The 25,735-nt window shown below is 48.3% G+C and overlaps 1 protein-coding gene across 5 annotated transcripts in view; it reads right to left on the minus strand.

Annotated features, from left to right (window-relative positions):
- LOC121591487 (semaphorin-1A) overlaps window positions 1-25,735 on the minus strand; it is a 93,858-nt gene that overhangs the window by 22,973 nt on the left and 45,150 nt on the right. For 2 of the 5 annotated variants that reach the window (XM_041912028.1, XM_041912032.1), the window contains exon 2: window positions 927-1,050. The gene's annotated coding sequence lies outside the window, so the exon portion shown is untranslated. Of the gene's footprint in view, window positions 1-926; window positions 1,051-4,466; window positions 5,069-6,745; window positions 6,906-7,533; window positions 7,555-25,735 lie in introns of those variants that run through there. The other 3 variants (XM_041912031.1, XM_041912029.1, XM_041912030.1) reach the window with 3 other exon arrangements.

Raw genomic sequence — 25,735 nt, forward strand, 5'->3', positions numbered from 1 at the left:
AGCCGAATTCCATCGGCACTTACAAGGCTCCATTCAATAACGCGCGGAACGGTAAAATAAACAATTTGTGTGCCCCGCTAACAAAATAACCTTCCACCATTAAAGCTGTACAACACTTGCCCCCATCCCTGTCTTTCTCTCTTACTACATTTTTCTCTATGACCGGGTTAGCTTTAATAGATCAAACACGCCACTGCAAGCCCGCTGCTCACGTGTTTCATTCTTTTCGTCCATCTGGGGGTATGCTCGGCTAAAAACTCGAGCAGCCTGCATTTTCGCGCGGCCATATAGGTGCCATTCACGCACACGCGGTTGGTTTTGCAATCGCACACCTCTATCATCATCATCATCTTCATCGTGATGATCTCTTCTTGATCGCCGCGCTCATGTCGATCATCCATTTCCATCACGATTAACCGTAATAATCTGCTAATTGCGCCCGGAATATGGAATATGGAGAAGGTGAGGCATGGACAAGGCGAGAAAGGTTAGATACAGTTCCTAAACAAGTAAAAAAAACCCGATCCACGCAGGTCTGCGTTGGCGAGATGGGAATGAAAAAAAAACACTTAAACCCGATTTCCACCCGGAGTAAAACAAAACTCGTGCGCGCAGGTGAAAATTAAATCATATTAACACGATTTACTCCGCCAAGAGAGGGAGGAATAAGGTTTTCCGGAGTAGTAGGTGTATTGGGGGAAAATCTAGATCCCTATCCACCCTCGCCGGCCCTTCTTTTTTTGAGTCTCCACTTAACGCGGAAATGGTGCAGCGGGCAAAACGAAAATTAGGTCACTCGGTTTCGATTTAGTAAGGCGCACACACGCCCAGCATGCAGCTGGTCGCTGTTTTGAATTTAGAAACATAGAACTTTATACTCTCCACTCTTTTCCCCAGATTCTTCACCACAGCTTCGTTGCACTTACCTCTCACAATTGTTTTGCTTCCAAGTCGCGCTCGCTGGCGGCACACACTCAACTCACTCTGCCGGTGTGTTCTGTTATGACTGGGCAACGGTCCACTGCATCGGCCGATCGGTCTCGCGCGATTCTGTAAACAAAGACAGGGCGGAAAATGGGAAAATGAAAACATCGTGCATGAAGAAACAGAACAGAGGCATAAGAACGAATTTTGAACGATACTTCTTCAAGCGACTTAACACTACCAATACGTTACACATCGGTCACGAGGCACGAGACGCAAACGTAGATAAGACCCAATTTTGTTAGAACTCTTTCGTTCCTTCTGCTCCAAAGTTTTACGACCGCGAGGCGTGTGTTTGGTTCTTTCCATCCTAACCTCAACTTAAACTCGATCACCTGGACACACACACCAGGACTGGAATTAACGGGCAACGCAAATAAGAAATTGGGCAACCGTCAAAACTGTACAGAGGCACACCACCGTCTTACAGGGGCAGGTGTGTCCTCCAGAACTACAAGATCCGCTTGCTTAGGGGCTTTAAGGCTTTCAGAGGCCAAGAGTAAGAAAGAGAGCGACCGACAAAAAAAAGGTGCAGCAAGGCAATAATTTCCCTCCAGGGTAAAGCGTGATGCAAACGATGCGCACGCGCCATGCATTTAAAACATACGACCAACACATGCCAATATGATTTTAGAGTCTCTTTTTCGGAGGACCTTACGATGACTTCCATGAGGCCCCACGGCATGGCCAAAGCAAAGCTGCCACTGCTGCCTAGTTTAATGTCACCAGCTGCCTCGATGCATACGAAAACTGAATGCAGCTGAAGAGAGTGAAAGAGAAATAGAGAGAGAGGAAGAGAGATCCACGTGCCCACACCGAATGTCAGATGCACTTAAAAAGCTAAGATTAAACTAAGAAGAAACCGACGCAAACGGTTGCGCAAAAATATATATACATATATTATCCCAATGTCGTTCCGCTTTTCAGGAGGATGAGGTTTTCACATTTCCTTTTGCTTCTTACATTTTTTTTCCCTACTGTTCTTTAATTTCCCATTCCGTACCCTTGACACGTCTTTCACAAGCGAGGGCAGCCAAACCAAAACAGAACCAATAAAAACGGGACAGTGCGAGCAAAACAAAAAAAAACACAACACGAAAACGTATGCTGCAGCTCCCGGGGACATCAGCGCTCGGGACAGCAAGATGGATGATTATCTTTGCATCATTCGCTGTACAAGAACTGCGAGACACACGCACACACGCACTCACTACGCTCTGTTCCCCTGGGTTTTGGTGTCGTATCGTAAATAAATAAAAATGCACAAGCAGCTCGGATCGCGGCGTAATACGATACGTTTGGTCGCGTGCTGTACATCCCACCACTTAGACCCTTGCGCCAATCGTATATGTGCATCCGAAAAATGCAAACCCATTTTCGGGCACGGGGAGGAGGTTTGAAGAACCAGCAGCGGAAACACAAAACACACGCCACAGAGAACGCATCATTTCCGGAAGCTGCCAGGGGAGAGAGAAAGAGAGTGAGAGCGCCGGCCGTGTTTTCGTACTTCAACTAGATGGTTCGTCATGATTGTTATGATGATTTTGGTGCACTGCGTTGCCCCCTCGGAGGGTTGTCACAAAAGTATGATTCCCCTCGCGCAACATGCATATGCTTGCCTGATCAATCATTCTGATCTTGCACGCATGCATTTCTGAAGGGGATTGAGACGATTGAATTACATGATGGTGAAATAGGAAGATTTACGATATCATGTTCATCTCGCACCGGGCAGTCTTTGCTAAAACGGCACAACAAAGCAAATCAAAACTGTCCCTTACAGCCAACATCGACAAAATATAAACTTTGCAGTAGTTTAAGACAACAACAAAAAAGCTAATGAGTAGCAGCAAGCAGCAAGCACCATTAATTTAGCTCATTAACGTTTCATCGCTTGCGCGAATGGTTCACGCAGTGCCCCTCGAACATTAAGAATACCGCGGGACATTAAGAACGTACGCAGAAAATGGAGCCGCAGTCGCGCGAGAGATAAACGCAAATCTTAGTTGAACCGTCGCGCACTGTCGCGCCAAATGATCAAGAATTCGTATTCCAGAAATAAACACACCAGCGCTGTTTTAATGTGCTTGGCAATAAAATTATGAATATAATCGTAAAGCAATATTGTTCTCTGCGTTAAAGTCGTGCCATCGGGTGCTCTGAAGAAGTTCTGATCTGTAAACCAGCTTCTAGGCGGCCATAAAAAGCTCGGCCTACGTAACGATCCATACATATGCCAACCCGGAGCGCGACGTTCTACACGCGTACGTTCACTAAAATTCAACAATCTTAAAACGTACTTACACGCACAACACATGCCAATATGCCGAGGCGGAAGGCGGGAGAGAGGATTAGAGAACAAGCATTTTACGACCCTCGTCGAGCAGAACACGCGGTTCTGTGTAAATGTCAGATCGCGTTATAAAACCGCCTGCCAATTTCACTGCGCGCAAGGGAATCATTTTTAGCCGTTTCGCATCGCATCGGATGAATATGAAATATTGATTGACTCATTAAAATCCCATAAGCATACAAGGGGAGGGGGTGGCTGTGCTATTTTGCGCAACGAACGAACGAACAAAACACCACCGCAGCTCTGACAGCCACACTTAATAATGCCAATCACGGTACCACAATCGACCAACCGCCAAATCGTTGCACACCAACCATAGGGTGCTCTTGTTGCTGATCTCGTCCGATGCTATTGTTGTGATCGGAAATCTACAAATTGACCACTTTTCGACGGTTCCGTGAAGGGGTTGGAATCGGCACCGGAGCGGAAAGAAATGATAAGCGGTTGTGTCCCGTAAGTCGTGAGAAAACCCACGCGCCCCCACATCAGCAAATTAATTGAACCTGGCACAAACTGGAGCGCGTCCAACGCGGCGGAAAAACGTGTCGCGCACCGGGTTTTCACGCCCGGCTGCTCACCGAGGCCGCTCGGAAGTCGGAAATGAAGAAGTCACCGTAATTGAGTTACGCGGTAGCTTTTCTCTGACCGCCTTTCAGGAGTAAATCGCCCTCATTGATCGCTGCGGGATTGTTGGATCTGTCGTGACAATTGTTCTAATTTTCATCAATTTCCGTGCAGGTTTCCGCTGCGCCGAAAAAAGGAAGCTCGAAAGGCGTGACGATCAACCGAAATCTTCGTGGACGCAAAGGAAACAGCGAAGAAAAAAGAAACACACGCACCGGCAATGATGTTCGCAAATCCAACGAACCCTTGGCAGCACACTACAACCCACTTAAGGCCTGCCCTTTTTCCGGGGCACACGCACCGCGCGCGCGCGTTTGTAAAACTCAATTAAATTAAGCGCACATTAACGCACACCGACACTCGGGTTCGCTGCCTGTTTGCTCCAAATAGAGTGATCTCTCGCGGGGCACGATTTTCGCTTATCGTTCAAATTATTCTATTAACACACGGTTGCGAGGTAGATGGAGGGCGCGCAAACCTCTCCCCCCCCCCCCTTATCACTTACAGCAAACACACACGCCGTGTAGTAGTGTAGTAATGTTAGGGCAGGGCCACTTCACTGTCACACTCTGCAGAGGAGACAACAACAACCGCGACGACGCCCAACCTTGCCTCGGGCGGGTGAAACGGTTATCAATCACTTCGAGTAACGAACTCAACGACTTAACACTCACACACACTCACACATTTAGAGCACTTATTCACAGTGCGTAGGGCTTGTATACGATTGGTAGAATCACGAAATTCTAGAAGGTCAACGACAGCGTATCTACACAGCAGACACAAACTCACGAGATATATCGCGCACTCTGCTCTTTCCAGCTTTCCGGAAGATATCACCCCGAGAAGTCACCAGGTTCTTCCCTCGGCACAATGCAATAGAACGTTTGCCTTCTAAAGCTAGCACACGAACAACACACACGACTTCTTCTTCCATGCGATCACCTCCATTGTCAACTGTCAGGCGCGTACTGACAGCACTGTAAACAGCGCTTAGTCGCGACCGAGTCTCCACTGACGTTGCACTAAAACCACACACTAAACCATCTATGGGTGAGTGCAAATTAAACACACCACGCACCATGCACCAGCGGTTGGATGGATTACTCTCTGTGTGTGAAACGCACTCACACACAAACATACGATACACCAACACTCACCGCTGCGAAACCAGTGGGGGTGGACACAGCTGTAGTAGCCCAAGTAGAAGAGAGAAAAAAAACGCACATAAAATGGCAAGCTGTTAGAAGTTTGCAGAGGGCGCATTAGAAGTCATACGTCAAGCAACTTCTACCAGACTGTGCGGCGCGATTGCCGTGGACCATGTGTGTGTTTATGTGTGTGGGTATCAGGGTCCGAGGGCGATTGACTATAAATCTGCACCTTTGTAAGCCGCCTCCAATCATTTCACTTATCTCATCGGAAACACCAATCGAACTCCACACCGCCCGTTAGAAACAACCAGGTAACTGGGTAGACTTCAAGGTGTATATTAAAGAAACGTTCCGACGTTGACGCTTGTTCTCACTTTGATCAACCCGTTGAGGAATGGAAGGGGAGATATATTAGGTAAAGCGATTAGTTTATGTACATTGCCTTGATCTCTGCCTGCAGTGTGCCATGTACACACGATCTTATGTGAGTTTTATTCTATATAATTCCAACGCAGATTTTTTTTCTTTGTGCAGCTAATCCGACGGCAGTATCTACAGAATATCACCCCCAGGAAGTCGGAGGCCCACAAACCGTCCCAGGCGTAACGAGCTGCTGAACTGTAAAATATGCCATCGCCACTCAGCCATCTAACTGAGGCGACGACATAAATCATCTGCCGCGTAACAGAACCTCCCTGGGAGAGCTTACCGATGTCCAAATCTTTGTAATCTTCCCAATGACTTCCCCCCCATGGCACACTGATTATGACAAAATAAGTAACGGCACACCGATAAAATATGCAAACTAATTCGCTCTCCGCGTTCTCTTCCGCTAACTTGTGCTTGTGGTAGATCGGACCACTACCAATAATGCCGATGGTGCGATTTATGGAAGCTTTTCAGGTTCTCCAAGAGATATTCGCTTTTGCTTCGTTTAATTCTCAGCTTATACAGGGCCATCGATCATGGCAAGTTCTTCTCGCCGAGGATTATCAACACCTGCAAGGAAGAACGTTGCTTTCCACCCGTTTTGGTCCTTCATTTTTCATCATTTCTCTGTCATAAGTTGGTCGCAAACCTGCTCTTTTGGTTTCAGATTTCACACGCTACTCTACTGAATGGACATTGGGACAACACGGCGTACGGCATATAACCGCAAAACCTACAATCTTCGCGTATGCAAAACTCTCGACATTAGATCGCTTGTCAACAAATTATATCTCACCTCGCAAAATGCAAAGCAAAATATCCATAAACACACCGGAGGTCTCCCCGAAGCAGTCCACAAGGGTAACAGGTTTCACCACTACGGCGCGCGCTTGGCTTCACTTGGAGGTTGTACTACTGCGTGTTGTGATTAAATCGCGACCATTAACTACGCTCCTGCAGAATCTTTAACCAATGGCAGGTTCTACCGCAATAAATTACCACACACATACAGGCCCTGGTCACGTTCATCTCCAAAGTAGGGGAATAATACTAAGGGCAAGAGAGCTATTGCAGCACCTGCCACACATCACATGTCAGCCCCTTTTGCTTGCGGGATCGCTTCCACTGACCAAACTACCATTGCACTACCTGCCACATTCCATGCTGTCAAGTGTGGACTATACAAAAACACACACTTTACCTTTACACCACACAACAGCAGCACATACTCGCTAACGTGCCAAAGCCAGTGGCACCCGAGAGCTACAGCTTTTAATCAGAAAAACCGTACCGATGCCGCACACACACAATCGGCCAATAAGCGATGCAATTATTCACCAATCAAGGCACCCGCTCGCTACTATCGATCAGCATCAACTGGCGAAAGAACGGGCACCTCAGCACAGGCACAGCTATCCGATCTCCGAACGAGACACTTTGTCACCAGCATCAGGTCCCGTACTACTCCCGCACTAGCCTCGAATGCCTCGTGTCGGGCCTGCCTAATCATCACACATCGATCGATCGGTTTGTAGCGAAGGTGATGTAACATGCCAAGATTGATCCTAACCCAATGCCTGGTGATTCGTATCAGTAATTAGGTTCGTCGAGTTTCTCTCATGTGCCATGCGATTTCGAGTGGGCACCTGTTGCTGTACTTCCTACTATGCGCTTGCAAAAACCACTTCAAGCCTCCAGCAGTAGGCGAATGACGCATCGCTAAAAACAACAACACAGCGGGGGGATCAGTTCTTCCCACAAGCCCGCAAGTTTCCAATGTCCACGGTTTTGACAGGTCTCGGCTGGGTTGTACAGAAATTCATCACTTGCAAATCCCACCATTCCCGTATCTGCCTGCCTGGAAGGTGTTCCAGCCACCGTGGCGACTGCCACCGGCACAAAAACCATTCCACACTTAATCCGTCGGACCTTTGGAGGTGATCCAAGAGTCACAGAAACGAAGATATGGCGGGAAAAAAAACGACTCACCCAAGTACCCAACACCGGAGACACCGTGTCTGGCTCGATCTGCTTACTGCGCAAAACTGTCAGATTGCACGAGCACCCCCGAGAGCACCCCGAGCGGCTGGAAAAGACAAAAGATCAACCTGTCGTCCAATAAAACGAACCTACACCGCACCGTGGTATCGCGGTAGAAGATTTGCCTTCATTTGCAAACCGCAGTTCAGGTTCTACTTGATGGTTGGAGATGATGGTTGGGTGAAGCGGTGGGAGACAACTTCTAAGCCCGCATATCCGAGCGGTTGGTTTATAAGCCGTTTGTATGAATAATTTATTGCGGAGGTTACCAAAACAGCCCCGCGAAAGGTCCGGTTCGGCTGGTTTTGGATCCCAGGAAGAGAACACGACACGATACGCAAGAAATCCTAGACCATTAGCCGATGCTTAACATTACTTTGAATGAAGCCCGAAAGCCTGAGAAGCGCGTGTTGAAGTATCTCACCTCTGGAGAGGGAGATAAAAAAAAGATATATTCAAAACACTACCAAAAAAACACATCCCATCATAACCTGATCTATGTTCCTAAGCTCTGTGCGATGTTGGGACACAGCAAACAAACCGGCGGTACGGAAGATGATGAACAAAATAAACACAAATCTCACAATACACGGAGGCTTACAATGGATACAAACCAACGGAGATCTTTATGATGGATTAATTGGTTACCACAAAGGTGTTCTTGCTCGCATGCCGCGTGCGGAAGAGTCGGCACTGTTTTGTAGCTCAACTTCCTGAGTGCCGACCTAGTGCCCTGTCGATGATGTTTACAAAATGCAAAGGTTAACCGATATCGTCCTGCGAGAATGGAACGTTCCAACATGAAGTGCGCACAGTACGCATAGTCGATGTCTTGACCACCTCCTCCTTCTGCATGCGGGTTGTTGGAGTGCTTGATTGATTGATGTGATCGCGCGACCGCGTTTTGATTATCTAAAACGCTAAGATATGCTTATTATTTTTATTCCGCGACCGAGCATGTTTTGATTTCCATGAGAACGACCAGCATTCGAGTGTTGGCCGTTGCTGGGATTGCTTTCATTTTCGACGCGTATTTTACGACATTAATTCCAACTGGGTTGCTCTGCTCGACGGACCGTCCAAACCGTCCGTCGTCGCACCTTCGTAAAGGGGATGCTGTCAAAAAAATCGTCATAGCTTACTGGTGTGACTGCCCCAACCAACGGCCTAAACAACAATAGCAACCCCCCAGAAGGTCTGTGGGTTTTATTGAACCACAGCAACCGCTCGCAGGTGAAGAAATATATGTTTTTTCCCTCCCGCATTTCGTTTTGTTTGGCGAGCCCGCGTCACCTGCTTAGTCTTTTGACCCGCGTTCGACAGTAACTGATTTCAATCAGCAATTAACCTTCAGGTACAGGTGACGGGGTAGAAATACGTGTGTGCGTGTGTGTGTGCCCCTGATGATGTTCGAACCCGACCGGCCCGACTCTCCTGGGATGCATGGATTCCACGACACCGTTTCCCAAAAGGAGGAGCATACCCATCTCGCTGTATCCAGCGGTATATCATTACAAGTAAAGGGCCCTTTAACGTGCAACTGCCACGAAGCTAAACATTGGAATCTGTCGATACACCAAACCGAACGAGGTGATTATGATGGGGCCAAAGCAGCAGCTCGGTCGCATCGTCCTGTGCGACCGTACGCAACCGTCCGGCGACTACCTGTCTGGCGAAGGTCCGAGGTCTTCGAGAATGGAATGTTCGCGCACGAGGCACCAGAGGTGCTAACGTGACCCTCATGCAGCCGGACTGGCATTAATGACCGACAGAGCCATTGCCCAACACCTCGCGGTACAGAGCATAGCCGTCCTTCGCCGCCGAGATATTCGGAATGTGGACTCCCCAACTCCCCCGGAGGGACTATCGCGTCATTCGACGCAAAAAAGAAGTGAAGCCTAAATAAACCACTACAAAACTATTCATTAACCCGGTTTTTTTCTTCTTTGTTTGACCTTCCTGTTGGATGCGTTGATATTGTATTGCTTCGTTAGAGGTCACTCCTTGCTGTTGAACACCTTACATACTACCCTACTTTAGGTCTAAGTAGTGAAGGGATTCTTTGCTCTATAAATAAACGAAAAAAACCCGAAACCGCGCTATAAATCACACTTCTTCCAAGGGCCCGCTGTTTCCTACACTCATCTGTACTTGCTCGAGGCCAAAACAAATTGTAATGTATCTCCCTGAACGCCCCGGATTTTAACAAGCGAATTCCTACGCTTTGCATCGCTAATTGCAACTCCAACTCACCCCCTAAACAACCCACTCCACAAGAGCGACAGGAAGCAGTATTTAACCAACAATTAACATTCGTTCAACCTACTGCGAGTGTGACTGACATCTCCCGATTTTCCTGCGCCATTAGAGAACGTATGGTTTAGTTGTTTGCATTCTTAATCGACTTGACATGCAGGTGCAGCTAACTACGTGGAACGCAGCTAATTGTTTACCCAGAATGCACAGACACACTCTCTGGGCACGATTGTTTATGATTCCGCATTAATCAACGCGAAGGTTTAGCTGTGAGCTGCGAACAAAAACCATCCATCAAACGATTAAATCCCATCGCTCGACATTCACAGCATCGCAGCATCGGCGTAGTATTGCAACCTTGAATAATTGAACCCTTCCACCAAACAGCAATAGCTGCATACCTGCACACAAAATAGATGAAGACGCACACGGCTGCTCTTGATGGACGGCCAGTTAGCGTTTAGTGGTTTGAATAAAAGATTTATCTCCTCTCGGACTTACCGAAAGTCTAAAGCACGGTGGGCCGATTTGTAGCTCAAAACGGCGACGTCTTTCGTCCAACCCGAAAACAAAACCAGTTCCAGTCGAGAACCGGTCTTTCTACATTCAAAAACGATGGGAGTGTACTCGCAAAAAAAGTCTCTTGGATCACTTCTCGATCTAAACGACAACCTCTTAAGACATCCGCTGCCAAAGGGTTTTTGGTATGGGTCGATTTAGAGCGCTGGTTTGCTTGGTGATCACTCCACTTTCTACGCACTGAAGTCATCGAGAGAGCCTGGTGACAGTAACTCTATACACTCCGCCCGCCAGCCGAGACCGGTTAGCCGGCGCGGTATCCCGATACATTTCCTATAATTAAGATAAATTGTCCACTGGTCCGCAGCGCGACATCAGCATCGGGGTAACATCAAGGGGAAGGGATTAGCATTATCATCATACACATAGCGCGATTGCGACCGCACCAAGAAGCGAACCCCAATCGAACGAACCATTCCAATGACGACCCGATTGTCATGTTCCGCGATAAATATTTATGAGCAGCGCGACGTCCGCCAACAGCATAACAAAAATCTTCGTTTTCTCTTGCACGACCACTCCGCCGTGGGGTTTGCACTCCGCGATCACAACGCCCAGGAGGGTCGAGGGGAGAAAATAAAGTCATTGAGCGAGCGATTGATTACCCGCGATGGGGGCACGCTTCAGCATTCGATAGAGAGGGATCGCACGCGAGGAGGAGTGGCCCAGCGCGAAACTTCTTCGCGATCGAAGTGGAATGGTGTAGAAACACACCAAACAAATGTGGCACACAAAAAAACAACAACCAACGCTAACACTCCTTGTCACAAACACGCCAAACTTGCGATCATCACGCGAGACGGATCGTACGATCGGTGTGCGCGCGGCGAGCCATACGTTGATTAAAGCCCTCGCATTCCCTCCATCGCGGTGTTCTGGGGCTGGTGAATGAATGTTGAACCATTTTTCTCTCTTGTCGTGTACAAACCACAACGGCTTGTGTCCGTCATTAGATTTCTGTGACATATTTCCTGCTTTTTTCCGGTTTTGCACGCAGTACGCGCGAACGGCGCGCAGCACACGCCGAAACTGGGCGCGGAGCATATAGATGGTTTGCTGGGGTTTGCTGGATGGGACTTGTTTTTGCGCACTCAACCAGTAACCGAACGCGGTCGAACGCATCGATCAACGCCGCGTTCGCTCGCTGATCTGCCACTTCCGGTCGGTCGCGGTAGAACCACCGCCAGGGGAACTTCCATGTGCGCGCGCAGCGCCAGACAGCGAGACGTCAACTCGTCGAGCGCAGTTCACATTCTGTGCGTTTGCGTTCCCTCCCTGCCGATTCCCTTCCAGCACTTTGGACGAGGTTATGTTTTGCTCATTTAGGTTCCTTTCGCATCTTGTCGACATTGTTATTGTGTTTATTTTTCTACCCTCCGCTCCGTTTCCGTATACACCCAGTAATCGTTAATTCTACAACATTGCTTTACCATACGATCAAGGGCAGTTCTCGCGGGATGATCGTGCACACACAAGCGGGCATTTTTAAGCGGGCAAGGTTTCGGAAAGTTTCTGAAAACCGTATTCCCCAGCATCGGCAGCCGGGGTATGCGTAGCCTTCGCTTATCAAAACTCTGACACGAAATAAATGTATGCTCTTGCGGAACGGCTTTTCAAACGAATGGAAAGGAGAGTTCACACGCACGAAAATCAATCAATTCCGCTGTCGCCTTTTTTAAAGGTCATCCGTTTGATTGCAGCATAATACGCCAGTCAGGTCAGTTACGCTCATATCAAACAATCAATCGAAATCGTACAATCAAGCACTGACATCTAGATCAAACAAGAGGTTCTAGGCCGAATCAATGTGTTTTTTTCTTCTCTCGATTAAACATGACATATTCTTAATGGCTTGCGTGTATGTTACTCGTCACACATGTTCCAAAAATACTCACACTGTGCTTCGCCAAAACCTTTCAGCTCCTCCTTTTACACATTCCTGGTCTATTGCGGCTGACGTGTTTCGACGGTGTTAAATAAATTAAAAGCCAAACACACATGGGCCCGTTTTCATGCAGACATGTGTATGTCTCGTTGGGTGTGTCTATCTACTTCTGCGAAAATCATGGATGGAAGAATTTGTTCTGCCGATGATTTTGAGAAAAAAAAGAACCCCAAAAGGGGGTTAGAGATTCCCTAAAAACAGATATTCACACCATTCGGCGAAACGATAAACAGCAACAAAAAACCATAACCCTATCCTTGCCGTAGTGGTTGCGGCACGTCTGACATGTGAGTTTGGTGGTGGAGCTTGCCCCATGCAAAAATTGCACAGTGAGCTGCTGCTACCCTCGGGGGAAGAATGGCTATATCATATGGTTCCTGTCACAGCCACGGCACACAATACACCCCGATATTCGTTGCACAGCTTCAAACAAGCTCGTATGCGCAGTTCCCGAGCTGCTTTCGCCCCAATCCCTCTACCAGAAACGTATCGAATTTCGTCGTCCGCTAATGGTGAGCGTATTGTGCAGGCATCATTATTTTGATTATCACAACACATTGGCAGGACTCGTATTGCGCACCCTGGAATAGGTATCGAATGGCGCAACTCGGTAGCCAATCACCCTGTCTCTCACTGCTTCTCGCGCTGTCCCCCTAAATTGCCTATCCAATTACGTCCCTGGGCGAAGAGTTCGTGTTTCGTGCACGTTTGACATGTGTGTCAAGTGAAGGCTTTCACACCGTGAACCCGTCGTCTCCCGATGTGTGAAAGTGCATCTGCACCAACCACCTGACAGTGACCTACCCTTACCGAAACAGTAGTAACATACTGCAGTACTGCCATCCGTTACAAAAAAATGCTCCGGAAATGTATCTAAGACATCCTCTGAATGTTCCGTTTTTTCTCCTTCTTTCAACCCTCCAATCATCATCCATTTGTGTCTGCAAGGCCTAGGTCGTCCATTAAAAGCAACCAACGCAAATTGCATCCGTTTGACCGTAAACCATTTTAGGGCAGTGCGCATCTTTTGCCATTTTGACTCTGCCGCCTTCCATTCCCAGAGGGCCTACTATTCGTGTCACTGCCATGTAAATGGCGTCAATTACGCAAATGTCACCTAACGGCGCAATGGAGCTACCACAACAACAACAACAACAACAACAGTAGCGAAAACTCACGGCAATCATCCTGTGCGAACGGGAACTGATCGTGCCAAAAACACAGTGTCGAAGCAGTACATCATCCAAGAGTACAAGAAAACGATCATTGGACATGGGGCTTTGTGTTGGCCATGGGGTGGAAAAACCGTCCACTCATCGTAGAATACACGTTTGTGGAATTTGCTTTTCATTCTTTATTAATCCCGCAGAAACAATGAGCCAATGGATCGCTGCCCGGGATAGAGTAAACCATTCGCGTTCGCGAAGTAAGCAACGAACCTGGGAGGTTCCAATCTCTGGAGGACATCATTCATCACGCAGGACAATCGTTTCTAGGTCCCGGTATTCCGCAACAAAACTCGCATTATGTTTCACCGTGAGACAACGCCCCAAGAGAAAGGAGCTAAAGCATCGCCGACAGAAGCTGTCCACCGGTGTTTGATGATGTTGTCCAGCCGATGATCGGTCAGTGGCTCAGCGGACCACCGGTTTTTCTCTCCCTCTTTTTGTTACACTATCACCTCTCCCCGCAGGCACTTATCCATCCGGGTAGCGACCCGATACACATTCCATCAGAAACAATTTAAAGCAAGCAGGGGGAGAAAGAGAGTCTGGGGAGAGTTATGCTCCGAGAAGAAGTAATTAAACAATCGACATCTTGGTCGTCGTCGTCGACGGCAGCGCGAAATTGCTGCCGCTCCTTTTTTCTTTTGCTGTTCAGCAAGACTGCAGCAAAAGGAAAGCGGTGTAGCGAAAATAAGCGATGGAGGTGCTTTTGCTCCGCACCGCATCGCCGAAGCTGCAAGCTGCAGTTTGCGAAACCCAATAACCAGTGCAAAGAAATGTCTTCGGGTGTCGTGAAAACAGAGAATCATTACCGCCGCCGCGACCGCCCAACGGACTCTTCATCAAAGGGGCTCGGCGCTCCTGCTAGACTCTGGAATCTGGAGCTACTAAAAACTATCCAATGGAATAGTTCAAGTAAAATTCCTCCCACCGAACAACATACTCAAACACACTTGCCCCTAATAGATCATTCCAGCTTAAGCTGTACTATCGAAATGGGTCAAGAAGCGTGGCAGAGTATCAGGCCGACAGCCTGCAACATAACGGGAGCCGCCTGCTGCTCGCCGCTTTGGTTTTGCCAAATGGGAGTTTGTCGGCAGAGAATAAAGAGTTCCACACATAAAAGGGTAGCCATCAATTAGGAGATACGGGTAATTGATCGGTAGGAAGTAAACCAATACAGTGCATGCGTATCGTCGTAACAGTTTTACAAAGCACTTCACTTGCTTCCCTGCAGTTATACAAGATCGATGATGTATATAATCAATAATTAGCAATGCAAAACCTGACCCGCTCTCCTATTCCCCTTTACGCTTGGTGGGGTTGTGATTCTGTTCCCACCATCGCACCGAAAAGCCTTCGTCCGTTACGGTAATTGCAATCGATCCTGACTTCCTGCCGCTTCCGGTTGGATGATGGCGTCCCAGCGGAGAACGGGAGATTCCCTTCTCCGAAAACGCCATGCAATTACATGCCTATATGAATTTACATAAATGTGTGCATATTATCCCCGACCTGTGCAGGGTCCCCATTCATCAATCTTGCTTCACTACTCCACTACTCTGGTGGGAGATATCAACTCCAAGAAAGAGGGGTTCTCGCAATTGACCCACCGTTGTTGCACAAACTGCAACCAAAACGACGTTCCCACACACACATACAAATACAAACGTTTGATGCCAACGGGGGAAAGCTAAAGATATACATAAATTAAACTCTTGTACAGTGACTTCCACCGCGATGGGGCTGGACCAGCTGGACAACTTCACCGTTTGGGTGATCCAGGGGAGGCACAGCCCAGTCCACGCCGTACTCTCCACGGCGAGCCCACACGGAATAGAGGCTGATTGCAGCCGTGTGATGCAGAGTGTAATTGCACCTTGCACAAAACTCGCCGTGCTGATTTCTTCGCTTGCACTTTGCTTTGCCCACGACATTCCGCGCAGACCGGCCACCCGAAGGAAGGAAACCTATTTTACTTGGAGTTGTCGTTGGCCTGCGGGAAAATATGAATGATCCAACAAAACCCACTCCAATCGAACCGTCGAAAGGAACTGGTTGGACGGACATAGCAAAAAAAAAACATATAGGCACGTAAATGGCTTTAAATTTCGTGTGACACACTCTCTCTCCACGCGGGATGTCCCGAGGTTCACGAGACTGTGCGCGTGAGGTTCAACATTCGATTGACATACTTATTTTCCTGCTTAAATTTTTCTCCACACGTACACCAGCCGTGTCGGTCGTGTGAAAGTTGTTGATTGATAAAATCGAACACTTCTCGAGGCGCTACTACGTTCTCAGCCAGGGGGCACATTGAGACCCTCCAACCATACCACCCAGCCAACAGCCTAACAGGATGATGATGCCCAAGCGCACACAAAACAGGTTTGTGGTGATACGAACGGCTTTTTTGCCAAAAACGGAGCCACAAACGGGGAACGAGTCCAGTGCAATCAGACGGGTTGCGCAGTGGGACTGGCCGAAGGGCCACTAATGCGCTTTCCCACCGCCCGCCCGAAAGGATCCTTGGGAGCAGTTCCTGCTGGCCCACCGAAATGGAATGCAACAGAGGAGAATGAGGTGCGAGGATGGAGGACGGTCAACACACCACCGTCAAATTGGGCGCACCTTACTACCTGTGCCGGTTTTAAGTGCTCCGGGGCGAAGTCGATTGCGCAACGTACCCGGATCGGTGTAACAGGTTCAATCAGCAAGTGATTTGCCGCAACTGTACAAGCAGTCGGTCGATCAGTGGCTATGTTAAGGCGGCCATGCCACTAGATATATGTTTTCAAATTAACACTCTTACAAAAAGGGTGAATTAGCCTCACAAAAAACACCATCACTATTTTTTTTAAGTCAGCCGTGGGGCACACTTCCAAGCAAGTTGGCAATATGTAATCTGCCAATTGGTATATCTGGTTTACTGTGCATGAGCTCTAATCCCAATTACAGACAGGTTGTTACAGACAGAAACAACAAACGCCTGTCAAGATTTGCTCCCACCCGAACAGAGTGTGTGTGTTTCTCGTTTCGTTTTATTTGATATTACTTGCTTCAAACCCCGGGGAAGCGGCAGAAAAACAGGAACCATCACACCTCCACCGGACGGACGACCGTACGACAACAACCATCCGGAGGAGACCTCCGGAGCTGGAAAATGTTCACACATTTTCCCTTCGCTTCGCGGTCCCGGTCATAACAAAGCAGCTTGTGGGGAGGTCATGTTAGCCTCCCCGCGCATAACGGACTCTCTTCTGACCATGGACGGTAGAATAAACAGTGTCTAGGCTGTAAGACGACACTAGCGTGCACCAAACGCAACCTTTCCCGACGTCAATGTGGGTATAGCAGCAGCGCACTTCCAACTCCTTCAGAATTTCTCAAGTCATTCCTACCATGAGACCGGCGGTGTGGATGTAACGCGCGCTCGCTCGCCATGTCGACTGGCTGTGTCCAAACTTCAAACACCGAGCGAGACACACCGTTAGCCACGTTTGACGTGACTGCCAAACAACCGGTCCACAGGTAAGACCTACACGGAAACCTTTTGAAGATGTACACACTCCGCGAGAGGTGGGAACACGACTACATTCTCTGCCGACACGATATCTTCAATTTCCTCAATACGTACCCACGAATCTGTCCCGCTCACTTATCGTTTACGGTCCCATCCTCCACTTTTCACCTCGACTAGCCGTTGCTTTTGCGTGATCAACGGCTTTGACATTTTTCACAGCCTCGAGTATCTCTGGTGGGATTGCAAACACTACCACCCTGTACCACTCCGGGTTTTCTATCTGCTGATATTGCGGAAAAGGTAAGAAGGCCGGTTTGTGCAAAATCCACCCATAAAGTGTGTCCCGTAAGCAACAAATGAACCGGTATCAAGTGAGTTATCACCTCCGAGAGTGGAAGATGATTACGATTTCCTCACACACACACATATGTTTTAATGGCGAAGATCTGGACAGAGACAGGAAGGCACGTAATACGTAAATTATGTAAAGCTGGTGGTTCCGCTCAAAATTAACACTATCACGCTCGTTGCAGCTGGGAAGGGGTTACGTACGGACGGAATCATCTGGCATCAGTTTTGCAAGCGCTCCCCAATAAAACCTGTTCTTTGCATGGATCACAACACAAATTGAAACTGGAACAGGCTGGAAGATCTGCTCCAGAGATGACGATGATGAGTGGTTCGGAGTGCGTGGAACGTTGTGATACATAATATTTGCATTAGAAATGATGACCAGCCGGCGCCATATGGAGCTTCGGCAATCAGATGTTGTGTAATGTGGACCACAGACAACGGTGGTCTCATGGTGAGTTGAAGATCAATGTCGGTGTAGACTCTCTCTGCTGTTCATCCAACAACAGAGACTCTTGTACATTATTTTCTTCACACAAAAAAACAGCTGCCAATTTGTGTACGTGTGGTGCTTCTCCAATTCTGTCTTATACAAGACACAGGCACATAATTATGACAGATTATCGTGTGCTGCTGTCTTTCTTGCAGGCTTCTCCTTCCTTCTATTATTGAGCCAGATGACATTTCCAAGACAGAGGATCCCATGGCACCTCATTATCCGGGATTGTTTATTGCAAATAAATTTGGCCAACACAATAGTAGGCAGAGACATCAAAAACATATTTGATCAGAGTTGCTTCAAAGAACAAACAGCAAACAACCCCGTACCGAACGCTGTCTCTGCGCCGCGAGTGTCATAATCTGTACGCGGGCGAAACAGCGATGTGCGTAAATCTGCTTAAATTACGCGCCCGACGCGGTTGTAGTAGGCACCGTTGTTTTGTTCAATGAAGCGTATAAAAGCCCCTCTCATGCCAGGGATAGATGAAAAATGTGCCGCACGGTATGCAACCGTCGAAGCAACATTCTCAGCTGACATTTGCCTTGACAGATGGCCCCGACTGCGGTGGTTTGGATTTGCAGGCTGCGGGATGGTCAGAAGTATTTTACTAGATATGCCACCGTTTGGTTCCTTGAGCGGTGAGATCTCACCGTTTCCCAGCGAGCAGAATACACAGACAATAACCACGCACTACCAGCATGGGGGGGGGACTCCCAACGTGTCCACCCGGTTGGTTTACTGATTCTGAGTTGATGTTGATTTTTACTGCTTCTTTACGGCACCACACAAGAACTGCGCAGTGGTCCGTCGAGCTAAAAACGACGCCACAATTAATCATGGCCAAATATGCTGCCAGCAGTTCTTTGGTCTTTTTGGTCGCACGTTTGGGTGCCCTCTCTCCTCCCCTCCCAGAGACGGGTTTGAGCAGCGACCACACGGCCACCAATCGGGCTAATTCGGCCGCTGCAGGTATTTGCTGTCAAATTTGTTCAAAAAAATATTGTCCCCAGTCACGGTTGTGCTGTGCAACGTTCCGATTCGTTACGATTATCGGCCATTAGTTTTGCGTTGCGGTACAACCACACACAAGGGAACAGCACACAACAAATAGTCGGGGTTTTTTTTGCAAATCGATCGACTACTGACGATCAGACGAGCTCCCTGGTTTTGCGTGAGTGTGTTTACCGTACACTGGTGTCGCCATTTCAAGCCATACTCAGCCACAGTTTAGCCTTCAGTAGAGCGTCAGGGTACGCAAACACTCACACGCCATTTTTGCAACGCTCCTCTTTTACAAAGCGGCTGTGTACTTCTTTTTTGGACAATTACGCGTTCGCTGTGGTAGCTTTGTTTTTGCCATGGCAAAAAATAGTCGAAACCTGCGAGACGGCGGTGGCACCCATCATCACCGTACCACGTATGTAAAACAAGCGATTACGTCCCTGAAATTCGATCCATCAGTGTTTGGTTTCTTTCGCTCTCTCTTCCATTCGGAGACTCTACCACAATTAAGTGACCACCAGCAGCGTCGAAATGGCGGAAAAACATACAAGAAATAGCAATATCCCTCGATCCGTCCACTACCGACAATTCATATTTTTGGGTGAACGATTGTTAGGCGGCGTTCTGCACTGCGGTGGCTGTCAATCGATTGTCAATAACGAGTTTAGATGTGAAGATGACGGTCATCAATTGTTGGCTGAAAATGCATGGTAAGGTCTCCGCTCCACTTGGAAATCTCTGAAGTGAGCTCTCGTTCCAAGTGCTGTGTTAAGTGCAGTCCAATGCCTTTCGTTGATCCCGTGACAGTGTGACGGGGTTGGCCGAAATGTTGCACTTGATGTACCTCGATCGATCGCGTACTTGAAATAATAGTGTTTGTCCGAAAACACTGTCCACCGACACTGTGAGTCAGCGCTAAGTGTTGTGGGCTAGCCTTTTTTCACAGTTCTACTACATACACCTTACAGTGCTTTTAATAAAGAGATCTTCCATTTTTCGGGAGGACAGCTCATACAAGCGTTCAAATTAAAAGTCAAACCATGGCAAAAAGCTTCATAAAATAGAGTGTAAACTGCTGTTTGCCACAGCCAGCCAGCAGGAGCTCTACCTCCACTCACACGATATCCATAAAACATAATCACTTCCAAAGCATTAACGTTGCCGAAATCATCCCAAACCCGTAGCGTGATCGTCATCGTTGTCTAATAAAGAAAATCCTACGCGGTTCCTCATGGCAGCGGTGCGCGTCATACATCTTCAACTTCCGCCATAGCTCGCAGCAGCCGAAACCGGTTGAAGAGGGCCATAATAATGAAACACGCAACCAGGGCCTAGAGCTGCTAACTACAATCACAAAAAGCTAATCTTCTAGACAGTGCCGAAGGAAGGCACACATCCCCCTAGCAGCACCTCTGCCGGCTTTTACACCCATTATAAAGCAATTATCGGCCCTACATTTACGTCCCCATAGTGGGGGCGACTACCACAAACAGGACAACGGCGCGTCAATGAATGTGGCGGCGAGATGATCTTCCGATAAATAGGAAATTCGGCCCACATCCTCAATCTCTACTAGAGATCCTACTTCTGATTCGACGAGAGTACGTCTCCAAATCCTGCCACTTTCGAGCTTATAGTGATGAAACGATGGAATCGGTGATTCGTTGGATTGAAATGAGCAGCATTGTGTACAGCTTTGTGTCCCCCAACAAACTATCATCCCGTGTGTGTGTATGTGCGTCTGTTTATGATGATTTGTTAAAACGTTTTTAACCGTACCGAGCACCAAACGGTAGAGAAAAAGGCTTTAAAATTGGACTTGAAGAAAAAAATGGGCCAGTCATCACGGCAGCCTGGAGATCACAATCAACGCAGTAGATCAGAAAGGTGGGTGTTTTTTGTTACTCATTTCCCTCCAATCGCTTCACTCTTCAATACCCCTTTTTTACTTGATGCACCACGATGCTAATTACGGGGCTCAACGCCACAAATTTAGTCCTCACACATCTAATGGCGTCGTGTGCGCGTACTAGAATTAGAATACGAAAGCCCGCGTTTCTTTGTGCTCCAGAATTTCGGACTGGGTAAGCAACACGAAGCGGACAAGGAGGGACGTTCCAGTTTCTCCTATTCTCCAATATCTTCTTACCCGCTCGTGCTTGTAGACCAATGATGACCCATGAAATTACGTCTAGATTGATCTTAAAATACCTAACTAGCTACTGCTAGACGTCTTATCATACCGCGCGCTCTAACTGTAGTCCTCTGTCCGTACATTGATGGCAAACGAACACACACACACACACAGGCTAATGGGCGATCCTTTATGGGCGATGGTCATTGCCGCAAATCGCTGTCTTCGTTCGCAGCTCATACTTCTACGAGCTTTCTTGGGGTTTGTGGAGGAAGATCCGCGCAAGCAAACAATTAACGCCAAATGGGCAGTAGCGGAGTAGTACCATCAAAGAGAGGGAGGGCAAAAACACTAAAATTAACCTCAAATGCAAGCTACTAATGGCCGAATTTTGTAGATGGCATCGCCATGCCTTGAAGGTTAGGGTTGATGTACCTATCCAAAAAAAACTATCCAATTGAAAAGTGAGAATCTCTGGAACAGAAAACAGCACATAACTACGAGAAACAAAACAACCTACAAGATCTCCATTATGTTCCGGAACAAAATTATTCACAATGGTGCATTGTGTGTGTCTTTTCACTCAACTACTCCGCCTTTTCGGCGGCGGAGGGTTTTCGTGTTCGTTGTAGAACCGATTCAAACGGCCCGTTATGAGATGTACTTGCGAGGAAATGGTGGTCAGTTCGCACATAACGGCCCGAAACGTACCAATTAACGCACCAAACAAGAGCGACAATAGTGCGCCAGCTTCCACCTTCTTCCTGGGAGCGGAATTTTAGACAAGAAAAAAAAAAACATCGCTTTGCCCACTAGGTAAGTAGCCGGAAAATATCCACCCTGAACAGCGTCTGGATGTAAAGGTTTTGCCAGATCGTAAATAAGGTCACCTTACTTGCCCCGTAAACACTCCCGGGCCGTTGAAATGGTTGATGCTCCGTTAGATTGACCTAACCGATCCGGCCGCTGGCAGCTGAAGTTCGATTATGCGCCACTCACCTGCAAACGAAAAGAAAGAAGCGAAACATGGAAGGTGAGTAGAGAATCATCGATAAAAGATAGGTTAATTTTAGCTCCGAGCGGGAAATCGCAGTGCTGTTTGGTACCGCAAGCGGCCCGCCAACAACCCCCCCCCTCCCCCCCAAATTGCCCCCATGGCGGCAGCGTTCAAGACAAATTGGACCCATTGGCAAAGCCGCCAATTAATTGGCGAAATCGATCGAACCTTGGTTTGGCGTTGGGCTGGTGCGCGCACACACGATGAGTTTATTGAAATGTTTATCCCGAAAACCAAGCCCGCCCGATCAAGGGAATTAACAAACGGAAACATCCATCCTCCGTTATCAAGTTGGAGCAGTTTCGCCTCAAAGTATAGGAAACTTCTTCCGTACTCTGGTTTTGGGACGTACACTACACCAAATGAAGACAAATGTGTTTTTCTCGGAGAATTGTTAATCCTTTCCTCGCGGCAGAAGCTTACTGCTTATGGGCAGAGCGGAGTACAATCCTGCAATAAATATTGCCGCTCTACCTATTCAGCAGAGACCGTTAGGATGTCGTGTTTTTATGAGCGTGCCATAGCTCCAACACACACGTGGCATCGCGCGATTCAAAAACAGGACTTTGGCGGATTTAATGCCGACGGCGCATTGTGGGTCAATAGCGCTGGCGCGCACGCACACACACACACGCAGGGGACCAACCAGCTGCACTGCTGCGGTTGGACAGTTCGGTTTTCGTGCGCAGATAATACGTTAATTTATTATCCATTTTATGGTGGCATTAACGCGCTTGGGGGTCAACCAACGGACCGGCCGCTGACCACCAACTGCACCCAGTGGGACACGGCTGCGGGACGGGGGGCATCTTAATCGATGTGACCACCCCGTTAGGATTGCGTCGCTCATCTTCGCACGAGGAAGGGATCGTCATGCGTGTGATGCCATCGCACCACTATGCTTGCTAGGGGATACTATCTAGCATCGCACAGATAAACGGCGCGACACGACCGTTAGGAATACTGCCGAAGCTGCGCAATCGAACAGCGCACGAGCGTGTGCGCGCGCGTGCTAGGATTTTGCAAAGTGTTTGCGCGTGTACTCACGCAACAGAGCACAACAGAGCTCCGGCCCTGTCAGCGGGCTGGTCACCCCTTGGACGTCGAGGGCCTTGTTTATTAACCCCCTTTTCGAGCAGGGGAAGGTTTGAAACATCTGATATACTGGTGGAATTAAGATATGTGACATGTCTGCTGAAGTTATGTACCTCCATTAGTTTCCATGCCTGATAAGATGTCTTTTGGAGAAATGATGACTTCGTCTATCGCTCGTCAAGATCCAAACGAAATTGAGAAAACAACCAGTTTTTAGGCGATCAAAATGTTGTCGTCAAACATTTCGAAAGGATCCGGTTCAGGTTTTGAAGCGCTTCTTCAATGTTGATTCGATTTTGAATTAGATAATTTAACAACGTCCCTGTGCCTTGCTTGGAGCCTCACCCTTGAGCACACCGCCTTGGGAACCAACTACGACACAGAGAAATGACAACGTACCCAAGCCTGTACACGGCGGACAAGAGAAATTTAATGACTCAATACGCACGCAAACTATTTTCGAGCTGATTTTGCACTTATGTCTCTCGCAGCACACCCAAAACCCTTGCCATCGGTTGGAACGGGGTCACGCCAACATTAAGATGAGTCGCCAAAAACCCGTCCTTGCCACCTCGATGGTCCAGTGAACATCACATTCCCGCGTGTTGCTCCTTCTCTATTTCTCTACAAACGCACACCACTGGGCGGGGGTTGGTCACACACGTACAATTAATGTCAAATGTGTCAAATAATAATAAAAACCGTTTACCTCTTCCACACACTTCCCCATTGGATACTCTTCCGCAGAGCGTTCCAAGCTCCAACAGCCCTGCCCTATTCACCTCGACGACCCCCGTGTGTGTGTGCAGGGCGTGTGGTGTGTCCGAGCGTTTTGTTCGGAATTATGCTCAACGTGGCGGTCTGTGTGCGTCTCGTGAGCGTTCATGTACGCAACCGCAACGAATTGTTACCCCCAATTGAAACATCACACATTCGCTACATATGGACCACCGCGCGGGTCATCTCCCCGCACACGCAGCTCTAAGACATGCTGCTTCACTTTGATCTTACCAGCGTTGTGTTGCGCCTGGTGCTTCCTATTATTCTTCAGTTGACATCGTTTGCCGGGCCCATTATGTGAGTGATTGAAATTTGTTAACGAAAATTATACCTCCCCGCGCGCGCGCAAGGCCAAACCAAGGCAACAGTTCGCTTGGTCCTACTTTCTCCAAGAAAGTGATGGCTTTCTCAAAAATAAAGAAGGTAGCAATACGCATAACGAAACATGCCCAACTCGCGTTCGATACGCCATCACCGTTTATAGGATCCTTTATCGCTTAATCGTATAGTAATCGCACCATAAAAACACCGATTATCACGTGCCAAAGCCGCCCAAACGCGTCGTCCTCCACCCCATTTGGGGGGGAAGATATTTTCGAACTTAAAGCAAACGAACGAGGCGTCGCCGAACGAGAAAACAAGTCTCCTCTTGCCGTTGCACAATGCGGGCTAGGCAACAATCGGGTCCAACGTCTGGGGGGAGCGAACCGCCGTACCATTATGGAGCCATATCGGCAGATGAGCCGAACAACGCGCGCGAGAGATGACGATTATGATGATGTTTCTACAAACCGAACGAAATGTCAACGAGCTATTTGAACCTTTGGACCTCTGGCAGGCGGGGGCAAGCGCTGGTGCATAAATTATGCAACGAAGCAACAACAAGACAACAGCAGAAAGAAAACCCCCACAACGTTTATTCGCTGTATCGGCTACAAACGAGGCGCTTGTTGGCGCCCGGGTATTACACCACCCTTCACCGGACACTCTGTCCACAACCACCTTCCTCGTTCCAAAAAAAAAAAAACGGGGAAATCTGGCTCTCTCTCCTAATTATGACCCGGGCTAAGCTTGCATAACCCTCTCTCGCGGACTGGTCGCTGCTGGGGTTAAGCTGAACCCTTGTGTGAACACTAAGCACCAACAGCGCGGACCGACACCCTTTGGGTCGATTACCCCAGCGTTTCCCGTCCCGGTGACCGATGCGAAGAGTGTGTGTGATCAAGACACACATTCTTTGACACCCGACTCTCCCTTGCTTGGATGCGGAATGTGCCAGCAAATCGATTCGATCGTCAAGCGTCCAAAGCGTGTGGCGCGCGCACGGCCGTGTGTGTTGGCCACGCATCAAGATCGAACAATTATCTACGGGATAGAGATTCAGAAAACAAAATTACGCCCTCCGCCCATGAAGGGCAGCAATGGCGGCAGTCCATAGGTTGGACAGTTTCATGGTGTCGATGGTGTTGCTGCTGCTGATCCTACTAGAGAGCTCTCATGGTGACGGCAGCTTAAGCAGCGTGTTTCGACACCCGGCCACCGTTCCCATGAGGTGTCAGCCCGGGTCCATTATTACAAGCGATGTCCGTCAGCTTTCGCGCTCCGATCCAGTTGGTAATGTTTTCACCTTTTTGCTATTGATCGATCGAACTAACCTACGGATTCGAGCCTGCTCGTTTGCTCCATATTATGTCGGCGTGT

This window comes from Anopheles merus, chromosome 2L, assembly GCF_017562075.2.
Source record: "Anopheles merus strain MAF chromosome 2L, AmerM5.1, whole genome shotgun sequence".
NCBI classification, from domain to species: domain Eukaryota; kingdom Metazoa; phylum Arthropoda; class Insecta; order Diptera; family Culicidae; genus Anopheles; species Anopheles merus.